Raw genomic sequence first — 11707 nt, forward strand, 5'->3', positions numbered from 1 at the left:
GGGGAGCCTGGCTGGCAGGTGGAGTGTGGCTCCAGACAGCCAGGTTCTGGTTTTGACTGGCATGTGCTGTCCCCATGTACACCACTCCGCTTTTTTTTGTTGTTCTCTTTGCAGCATGGGGAACAGCTGAACATGTGGTATGTGGCACTGCAAACGTGTCTGCAGCACCATATACCACACAGCCACTTTCATCTGGACACGGCCAATCTGGCCAAGTAAACTCAGATTCAAAGTGTGCGAGAGCCCAGGCATAAACGTATTTGGTTGGGATCTTGAGCTAAAACTAGATAAGAGGCCAAACACAACTTGCAAGGAAAACCTACTGTACATGCCCAAGCATATCAACTGCAATAACTAGTATTAATTAAGGCTTGTTCCCAAAGTCCTTCAAGAAAACGAAGTTAAAATGATAGCAGTTAGGACAGAGCAGCTCTATGAAAAAAATCAATGCTAGTTGTAAAGCCCCAAATTAAAGAAAATGTGGTTTTGCTGCTTTCAGTACACACAGTACATTAAAACTGGCATAAACCCAGTGGAACATGAAGTACTTGTGGACAGTATCTGCCAAGAGCTAGAAATACAGCACTTTGGCTTTAAAGAACAGAGTACCTCATTCTGTTTCCACTCGATGCATTTAAACAAATTAAATCAAGGTGATCTTTCTGAGGGCATGATTTTATTAAGGATAATTGGCAGGCTTTATGAAATGCTGAACTGAATACATGCTGATTGGCAGAGAATCAACGCCTGTCATTTTATAATCCATTCCCATCATTACAAAGGTTATGAACAGATGTTAAACTTCACTACATTACAAACACAGTTCTTTTTTCCTGAATGTCAGGCAGATACTCCACAGAAGCTCAGTGACAACATTTAACCTGCCCCTTGCTCATGCCATCACTTTCAAAGACCACAACAACTGTCTAGTATTGTGTTGAGAAGAAACAGGGAGAGCAAGCTTGGACTTAAGATTCCCAGTTCTAGTGCCTTATCAGTTCACATATCCAACCTCATATTTAGTTGGTATCTCATTAGATTACACATCTTAGAGCTGTAAAGGACTATGATTTGCATTTCTATAACAGTTTCAAAACATTATGAAATTGAATATCTCATGAGGACATTATTCTCATGCCCCCACTTTGTTTTTTTGATAAATAATGAGCACAAATCAGTTAGCTTCTCTGCACCTCTGTTTCCCTATCTGTAAAATGGAGCTAAAATACTTGCTTGTCATATGGGTGGTGTTTTCTCCTTATTTCATTTTATTTCATTAGGATGCTACATGGTTTGTATCAAGTCAGGGAATATAATGCCTCCCATAATTCCCACGGATTCACAGTTTGAGCATCCATACACTAAGAAGTGGCCAATATAAGGGTCATAACCCACAATTAAAGGAAGTCATAACACCACTGTTTTCTGGATTATCTTGCTTCTGGGAGATATTAAGAGGGAGCAGACAAGTTGATCGTTGCAGGCTTCAATGGATATCAGTGTCCATCCCTGTGAGTTGTAGGGGACTAAAAAGTATACAAGGCATCTACTAAAGCTCACAGTTGTTGCTGGAAGATAGAAAAGGCAAAGCGCCCATATCACTTACACATGTTTCCTAGATTCCCTTCACCCAGCCTTTACCACCTGAAAGAAAAGGCAAAAATTCACTCCTTATCTTCTTGGAACAGGCTCCTCTCTCTGCTGCTGTTCAGAGATGGAAGGACCCACTACTTAAAAGGTTTAAAACAAAGAAAAGGAAAAAAAAGAGTTGATCTGTAAAGCAAAGTTGCGGTAACTCAAAGTTCAGAGGAAAATATTTCTGTTTTATTTTTCCTCTTGTATAATCAGGGCTTTCCCCTGCTGATTGTGTGGGTCCTTCAAAAAGCAGTAGGTGGAGAGAAAATGTTTTTCAAATAAGAAAAATGATTATGAAACCACAAATATTGGCAAAGAGCCTGAAACAGCGGTGCAGCACCTAGAACACATTTGCTGAAGTTATCTATAGGCTTCCTATAGCTTTCCTCAGCAACCACAGGAAATTTACAAAGTACTATTCTGTGCCACATCTGCTGCTCAGAAACCTATGAGCAGAATTAGTGAAACTAACCAAAAGGAGACATGAAAGTGATTTTACTTAGGTGTATGTATAAAGCCACCCACTCATCCATCTATTTGCAAGAACTGACCCAACTCTCGTCCACTTCAGTCTGTTGGGGCAGTCGACCACTTGCCAATACAACTTCCTCACTTGCACCTAATTTTATGCTATGTGACATCCAAATGCTCAAACCAAAAATAAGGCAAACACTTTCTTAACCAAAGGTATGGGTTGACAGTTTGTGCCATACCCAACATGGATCAGTTCTGCTGTAACAGTATTTTACAATCACAGAAAATTATGGTTGAAAGTGTCCTCAGGAAGTCATCCAAGTCCAACCCCCTGCTCAAAGCAGGATCATCCCCAACTAGATCTGCCCAAATGAGGAGAGAGCTTCTAATCAATCATTTAAGTATTAAAGGGATGTTTACAAAAATTGACATGGGCCATCAGGAGAATAAAACATAACTATAAAAATTATTGCAATGAAAGCACAAGCTGAGTTGTAGCCTCGCAGAGTCTGGCTCACTAACTGATGACTTGGTTGTACTGGACCTAGAACCACCAGCAAAACACAGGGAGAGTGATCAAGAATTAAATTAAGATTTTAATGCAGATTCTAACATTCTAACAAGTTGGAGAGAGTCCAGTGAAGGGCAACGAAAATGGTTCAGGGGCTGGGGCACATGACTTTCAAGGAGAGGCTGAGGGAACTGGGCTTATTTAGTCTGCAGAAGAGAAGACTGAGGGAGGATTTGACAGCAGCCTTCAACTACCTGAAGAGAGGACGGAGCTGGACTGTTCCGTGGTGGCAGATGACAGAAGAAAGAGAAATGGTCTCAAAATGCAGCAAGGGAAGTTTAGGTTAGATATCAGGAAAAACTCTCACTAGGAGGATGGTGAAACACTGGAACGGGTTACCTGGAGAAGTGGTAGAATCTCCATCCTTGGAGGTTTTTAAGGCCTGGCTTCACAATGCCCTAGCTGGAATGATATAGTTAGGGAAGGCCCTGCTTTGAGCGGGGGGTTGGACTAAACCTCCCAAGGTCCCTTCCAACCCTAATTTTCTATGATTTTATTATTCTGTACCATATATAAACTTGTTGTACTGGCTCCGGAGTATGAAGTGAACAGCATAAGATTATGTATTAACTAAATATGAGGATATGTACAGACAGACTATATACAAGGTACAGTCTTTATCTTAAAAATTGAAGCATTTTTTATGAAACCTGCCAAAATATTACTACTTGGAAAGGGAAAGGATGAAGTTGCTAAGGGCCCATTCTCTTACTGAATATTATTTTTGATCCCCTGTATGGTCTAGGATGGAAGAATGACAATCATCAATAGAGGTGCACCAATATATCGGTGCCATATCGGATCAGGACCGATAAAAGGAAAATTAGCATTATTGCCTATCGGTTTTTTTTGGCTGGTGTAGCCAATAATCTACTGATAAATACAATATGCCTCCTGGCATAGCTGCACATGACCAGGAATGCAGCCCAGCAGCATGCAGAGCAGCACCGACCGATAAAAGGAAAATTAGCATTATTGCCTATCGGTTTTTTTTGGCTGGTGTAGCCAATAATCTACTGATAAATACAATATGCCTCCTGGCATAGCTGCACATGACCAGGAATGCAGCCCAGCAGCATGCAGAGCAGCACCCTGCAGGTAATTCTGGGGAAGGGAAGGGGTCCCCCACAGTGAGGGAGAGAAAGGGGCAGGGGGCACTGCACAACCAGGGCAGTGAATGAGACGCTGGGGCAGAGAGTGGGATGGAGCCACAGGCAGCTCGTCCAGGACGCGTAGGTGGGGGTCGGTGCAGCTTCCCACTGCTATGCGCAACCCCACGGGAGGCATGTGCTCCCCCAGATTTGTGCACTGGGTGGATGTGGGCTGCCTGCTGTGGGCTCAGGGCTGTCTGCCTTGCTCTCTTTTGCCCTGGAAGCTGTGCACTGGCCTTGCACTCCCCTGACTGCCTAGCGGCAGCAGGGACAGCAAGTTGTGCATCCCACTGCTGGGCAGGCTTGGGACATGGCACAGCAAGCGCACTGCTCCCGGGGCAACGGGCAGCAGGGTGCACATCCCTCTGCCTGCAGTGGGCAACCTGCATCTGCCCTTGCCCCACTTGGCTCCACTTCTAAAAGTGTCCCTGCACTTAAAAATGGTGGCAGCAGCACTTTACTTGATGAGCTTTAGTTCAAGTGCCACTGCTGCCATTTTTAAGTGCCAGGACACTGATCCCTGGAAGAGCTGCCCGCAGCTCCATCCCGCTCTCTGCCCTGGTATCCTATTCACTGCCCTCGCTGGGCTGCACCCCGAGCCCCAGCTCTAGCCACTACCCCACTCCCTCCCTCACCGTGCGGCTCTCGATCTGCACCCCCCTACACATACACACCACTTCTCTCCCCCATGCCCTTTACCTCCCCAGACTTACCTGCTGCTCTGCACACTGCCCAGGGTGCTCCTCTGCACACTGCCAGGCTGTGCTCCTGTAAATCGGTTATCGGATGGGTATCGGCCGATATACCTGGTGAAGAAACAGCTATCGGTATCAGCCAAGAAAATCTCTACCGGTGCACCCCTAATTATCAAAAATACAATGGCTCACACTTGCATAAGATAAGACCCAAAAGATTTTACTTTCAAGCATCATGAATATTATCTCCACTGTTCTCACCCATAGATCTCCCTGTTGGATCAGAAAACTGGAGCTGAAACGCTTAGCCTTTAACTGAAGGGACCTGGGTGACTAGCAAATATTTGCCTCCCAAATGTACACCAGGTGTTTGAGTTTCAAGTGCCAAGATGCCATTTTACATTGTTTGACTATTATTCTCTCTCTTTTTCATGCATGACTAAAAGCTGAGTAGCCCTCAAGAATTTCCATATAATCTATTCAACTTTTGCTGGAAGACAAAATATTGTATTTCTAACGTAAGAAATAAACTGAAAATATCTGTTCCTGAAAAAAGCAACACCTCCTTTATTTAGAAGAGGACAGTTGATTTTTATGCAACTGATTCCCTCAGTTATGCAAAATTCCCTCAGTTATGGACTGCACATGAGAAGAGGTACGGGTAGGCATGCTGGGCTCAAGCCCAGCAATCTGCCACTCAATCAACCACATAAGACACGCCACCAGGGACAAGAAGGTAAATGCAATTATGATGGATAACCTATGTAACAATCACATGGGTGGGGAGAGAGGGGGGAATCTCATGGATTCCTGTGGAATGAAAGAGGCATTCCTACAGGAGTTTGAATCATGAATAATGAAGTAACAGAAATGTTTCATTGGATGCTTGTTTTGCATACATAAAAGAAAGCTTTGCATTTCCATAAGTCATGGACGGAATCTTGTTCATGTCAAGCCTGACTTTTTGTTTTGACAATATTCTCCCACACCTCAAACAGACGTAAAGCTGAAGAATACCAAGAACATCATTCACAGTCAGTATGCTAAGTGAACAAAAAGTATACCTCACTTTGAGATACTAATGTCTACTGCCCTAAACAGACTATACACTCACACACATCACTGTTTAAATGTAACATCTTCTTTGATTATACACTGAAATAGTGTAGTGAAGCAACCACAACATGCATTTATTTCCTACCGTGGTTAAGCCTTCCTCAGAGTATTTAAAGCAGCTCAGGGAAAAGCAAACTAAAGCCAAATGAAGAAGGGGAAAAAAGTGGATGGTGGGAAAGAGCAGAACTGACATATTTTTAGAATTAGCAACTTATCCCAGGAGGTCCATTACAGAAGGAAAATGAGCTACAAGTTTTCTGAAAGGAAGTGAATGACTTTATATTAAGCCTCCATGTGTGATGCACTTTATTTTTCTCCTAACCTCATACCAAATGTATAGTTTACCTACACAATGAAAACGAACAGTTACTTATTTTTCCAGTTGAACTTAGTTTTAAGGCCTCATTAAGCCAATACTCTTCATCATATAAATATCATAGTAAAATATAAAAGCATCAGGGAAGTAGAAAGAATATTAAGATGGCATCATAGATATGTAGGAGCAGTGATCAACATGGAAAGAGAATCCAAATGTGCATTAACACTTTGAAGAAGAAGAAGAAAAAAAATCCCAAGACCCTTCCCTAAGAGTTCTTGAAAGGCTGTTTCTCTGTCATTTATGACTTGTTTTGGAATGAAGCAGCTCTTGGACAAGTTTGCTACTATCTTGAATGGAAAGGCTATAAAGCTACTACTTCACTACATATTTAACACTGCTGATTATTGCATTTACTGATCATCAATTAATTAGAGCAGAGAAAAATCATGAAAATGGTGCAAAAGTTACAGCCTACAACAGACTGGTATTTTCTGTATGAAAAGTAAGGAAGCAGAATGCTCTACAGGTCTAATGCTGGTCCTGGAATTAATTTAATGGATGGCCCTGGGCAATTGGACTCAGGCCTCATTTTGCTCTTATGAATGACAAATGGAAAAGAAACAGACCCTTATTCTTTCCACCCATTTCTTTCTTTCCTCTGTAACTTAGGGACATTACCAAGGGGTAAAGAGAAGGAGAGTAGATTTTTAATAGCTGGTAAAGATTTTTTCCAAAGATGAAGGTTATAATTGCAAATGTACTGCATACTTAAAAGTAACTATTCATTCAAGGGGATGAATTAGTTCACAGGGAAGGCCATAATCCATTTAGGCTCAGTTACTTATAGGGAGAATTTTAATGAATTATGGAGCCATAGATTTTAAGGTCAAAAGGAGACATTGTGACCATCTAATCTGACCTCCTGCATAATACAGAGCATAATGTCTCCCCAAGCTACTTTTTCATAAAGTCTATTTATTGGCTGATCTAGGGAATGTATTTTAGAGAAATAGCCAATCCTGATTAAAAGCTTGCTGGATGAAGAAAGCACAACATCCATTGGTAGGATGCTCTAAAGGCCACCTTCTACCGTTACTATTTTGAACCTTACTTCTAGAATACATTTATTTGGCTCCAACTTCCAGTAACTGGATCAATTAGGACTTTTTTCTGCTAAGGGCTTGTCTACACTACAAAACTATGTGGCCATAAGGAGTTTTTCTGCCAGCATAGCTACACCAGTTCTTTGAACAACATAAAGTAAACTGACAAAAAAAAAGGAACTCTTCTTGCAACATAACTAAGCCAAGACCAGCAGTTTGCCAACATAGCTATGTGAGCCAGCAGGCTTGACTTTACTCCATGCCTCTGGCTGACATGGTTATGCTGGCAAACATCTGTAGAATAGGCTGACCTAAAGAGCCTTTTATTACCAGATTTCTTCTCCTCATATGTACTTACAGACTATGATAGTGAGTTTGGTTCCATCTTCTGTTTCCTACTCCTGCTCTTGGGAAACAGGCAGCATGGCCTGTGGGCTCCCAAGGAGTCTGCACACTGGCAGGAAGGGGAAGCCCTGGCCACTCAGACAGTGGACAGCCATGCTTTACACTATCACTTTAAAGTAGCTTAGGAGGTTGAATAAGCTACCACAAGGTGGCAAAACGGTAGCCAGGAGTGGTGGGGTACTGCAGAGATTTAATCACTTAATCCCTTTGTTCAGGAAAAAAATTGCCAGGTGTAAAACTAGGCTTGGGTTTGGTCCAAGAACGTTACGTTTTTATCAGACATACTGACAACACATTGATGTCTCTTCTGAGAGTGATAGGGAGCTAGCAAACAGTGACTCTGTATTTCAGTTCATTCTGCCAAAGTCAGCAGGCAATAAGTTAGCTTACTATACTCCAGAAAAACAGACCCAGATCCTGTTGATCTGAAAATGCCTCCACACAGGCAGAAACAAGCAACTAGAAAAGCAGTGTTCATCTTCAGCCCTACATTTAAGTGCTCTCCTGTCCCCAAAGTATATCAGATAACATGTTCGCCTAATAAGCAACACAATGATAGGATTAAAGCAACTGGTATCAGTACAGTGGTCATGTACCTGCAGCACAGAGTTCCTATCCAAGATAATAAAAAAAAAGAACTTTCTGCAGTGGCCTTGAGATGGTCTAGTCACATTGTCATGGGCACCTTCAATACCTATTTGCAGGAAGGGTCCTCTGTTCACTCAAGCCAACGAGGAATTGTCCCATGAAGCTCATCCTCAGAAAGCCAGTCATAGCCTACATATTGGTTATAGGATGCGTTTAGAAGTCACGGGTATAAATGCAGGTAGACTTTGGCATTGGCATAGGAATGCCATCACCTTCTCCATTTACACCACTTCTGTTCCTATGATTGCACTATTGAAAATCAATTGAACACATTGGATTTTGTGGGAGGTTACTGCCCTCTCCACTTTGATTTCTTAATTAAAGTTTTGATGGGACTTTAAAAGATGATGGAAACTGAGGCTTGGCAGGACTTTCTATAAATAAACATATTATGTAATCCCAAGAGAACAACTTCTAAAGGCTCACTTCTTCACAGGGCAAGAGTTGTACTCTAGTGACTTGACTTCCAGATGAAAAGGAAAATGGCCAGAATGACAATGGTATGAGATACTTCCAAGGAGACTGATTAGAGCATAAAGCATTTTTGAAAGAGAGAAAGTGTGTGTGTGTGTGTGTGTGTGTGTGTGTATATAAAAACAACACACACACACTTTCAAACCATCTACAATATGCTTTCTGAGCAAACCATGATTTCAGTTCAAGACCATCATCTTTCTACTAGCAAGCTGATGGAAACACATAACCCTTACTGCTTTTAAATGGGAAAGTGGCAACAGGCTAAGGTTCAACTTTTATAAGGGCATTTGAAGCATTAGGACTCATTTCTGTCCTGTCACATAAAACATTTCACTTCTCAAGTTTTCAAGATGTTTCAAGTTCTGTGAATGTATCCATACTAAGCACATTACAAACTAGGAATATTGTTTGAAAGCAGTTTGTGTTGAGGAAGGTTTACTGAAACAAATATGGATAACAACAAACTTAATTTTAAGGGAGAATGAAAAATACAAGTGTGGCATGCCAATCTGTCCAGTATTCCCTGTTGCCCATTTACTATATCAGAACCTACTGATAGAGGTAAAATACAGGAGTGTAGGGTCTAATCCTACAGACATATTTTCTGAGAAGTGGGGATCACCCTCAACTCCACATAAATTTGATGGAAACCATGGGTGTTTGGCACCTCACTGGATCAGGGTCAACCCCGCCCCCCCCACCAAAGTCTCAACTTCATCACCATTCAGACAACATGAATTTACTGAACTAAAGACACAAAATACATTTTGGTGAAGCAAAGGGTCTCCTGTAACGACATATAATATACCAACCAACATATGACACACAGAACTGAAAGGAAACAGAAACTAGATCAGATGGAAATGTGCTCACTTTTTCCCCACTGTAACTGCCTCAATGGTATTTAGCAGGGCTTGACCTAGTTCCTACAGTGTCTCTTTGCTGTCATTTCCTTAGACTTAGTGCAGTTCTTAGTCTAGAGACTAATGAAGGAAAGATTGAAGAAAACAAGCTGGCCTGTTAACTCTCTTTACAGAGAACTACCGTGATCTGAATGATAGGTTTCACAATGCCCAGCAAGTCTCTTTACAGAACAAAGCAAGAACAACTGCTTCCTAACTGTTAATAAGATGCAAAAGTTTTAAACCTTAAAGCAATGCTTTATTCCTTTCTAACAAATGAGTATCTGAAGGTGGATTTGATTTCTGACCATCCCCTTAGCCCAGGGGCGGGCAATTACTTATTTTGGGTAGAGGGCGCTTACTGAGTTTCGGCAAGCCATCGAGGGCCGCATGACAGGCAACCCAGGGCAGATTAATATTAATTTTCTAAATTTTTTAGGGGCCCCACGAGCCAGATAGAATGGCCTGCCAGGCCACATCCAGCTCCCAGGCCACATTTTGCCCACCCTTGCCTTAGCCAAAGCATCATTATTGATCCAAAGAACAGGGAGTGGATGGCTAACAGAGGGACCAGAGAGTTTTACTTTTCAAGATAAAAAGAAAGTGAGAACGCAGCACATAACTTAAGGAGACTTTTATTCTTCAATTTTAAAAAAAGCAACAGTAATACTGAATTTGCTGCTCATGAAAGGAAGGTACAAATTCTTTTGCCTTCAGGCAGATGCTGTGCTCCCCTGTCCCTACAACTATTGACTGTTTGTTTCTGGTTCTGGGCTTCCTGACAGCAGAGAACAACATACATATACTGAACTGTATTATGGTTTTCCAAAATACCAGGATTATGAGAAGACTAAACTACTTGCTTTCATTTGGAAACTCGGTACTTATTTTGATCTCACCTAGCTCAGTCACACAGACGCTAACGTTTAACCCAAAGAGAAAGATATCCTCATGTTATTTCTGAGCTTACTAAGCATTACAATGCTCACTAAGCACTTTCCACAAACATTTCGGTCTGAACATTCAGTCACACTGCAAGCTTTTGTTCTCTGGCACAACAAATGCTGAAGAGCACATCACCAACAGGTCATCAGATTTTCTTTGTAAATATGAAGTGTTACAAAATAGAAACAGGAAATAGCTTTTCTCCCTTTCCATCTCTCATTTCCCTGAAAAATGAAAATTAGGAGGAAGGGGGAAGAATCTGTTCAAAAGGAAACCCTGGAGTTCAGCCTATTATCAATGACATTTACAAATGGTACAAAGGATCATATCACTGGGACTGCTACTGCTTTGAGTAGGGGGCTGGACTAGATGACCTCCTGAGGTCCCTTCCAACCCTCATCCTCTGTGATTTTAAAAGGTCAGTCACAAGCCCAAACAGGCATCTGGTGGGGAAAAGCAACATGAAAAAAAATAAAAAGGCACCCCCCCCAGCTAAACTACAACCTCCATAAGCACACCTGAGAGAGTACCTTTCAGAGATCCAGCCAGGACGGATCTGGAGTTGCATGCAGCGAAGAGGGAGCTGTGAGTTCTCCAAATTAAACAACTTGTCAAAAATGGCGAACCACTCCCTCACAAAAGAGCTCTAAATCTAAGAAAAAAACCCACAACCCCATCTCCAAAAATAAATAATAATAAAAAAATGCTAGGGGCAAATGGCGTTCTTGTTTCTCTCTCCCCTGCCTTTTAAATGCCTTCCCCCACCTCCCTCATGCCTCCCTGCAGTTGCATGCGATGGGGGAGGAGGGAGGCCAGGTTGTTTAGGGGAAAGTTGGGCTGGAGGAGGGATTGTGAGGCGGGGGGAGGCAGGAGACATCTGGCGGAGCACTGAACGCAGCTCGAAGGCGGAATCAATGCTGAACAGACAATAGAGGCCGGCACTTCTCGGCCGGGAGGGGACGGGGACCGCCTGCCGGCGCGGCCGCACGGCCAGCCCGAGGGGCGCAGGCGAGGGCCGGGCCGGCCTTTGTTTTGTTGTGCGGCCTCGGCGCAGGCTGCGGGCACGGCTTTGAGCTGCTAAAGGAAATGAAGTCAGAGTTCAGCGTCGGACCCTACCCGCCACCCCGTACACAGACACACACACACACACACACACACACACACGTATACACACGCGCGCGCACGTACGGACGGACGGACGGACACACACACGGACACACGCGCGCGCTGCGCTGCTCACCGGGGCGGTGCGATCCGTGTTGTGTC

At 42.9% G+C, this 11707-nt stretch overlaps 1 protein-coding gene across 3 annotated transcripts in view; it reads right to left on the minus strand.

Annotated features, from left to right (window-relative positions):
- Positions 1 to 11707, minus strand: part of PELI1 (pellino E3 ubiquitin protein ligase 1) — a 79226-nt gene extending 67519 nt beyond the window's left edge. Inside the window, exons 1-2 of one of the 3 annotated variants that reach the window (XM_006035317.2) lie at positions 11682 to 11707; positions 4545 to 4637 (exon numbers count right to left, since the gene is read on the minus strand). The gene's annotated coding sequence lies outside the window, so the exon portion shown is untranslated. Of the gene's footprint in view, positions 1 to 4544; positions 4638 to 10971; positions 11519 to 11681 lie in introns of those variants that run through there. The other 2 variants (XM_006035318.1, XM_025191478.1) reach the window with 2 other exon arrangements.

Source organism: Alligator sinensis, unplaced genomic scaffold (assembly GCF_000455745.1).
Source record: "Alligator sinensis unplaced genomic scaffold, ASM45574v1 scaffold219_2, whole genome shotgun sequence".
NCBI lineage: Eukaryota > Metazoa > Chordata > Crocodylia > Alligatoridae > Alligator > Alligator sinensis.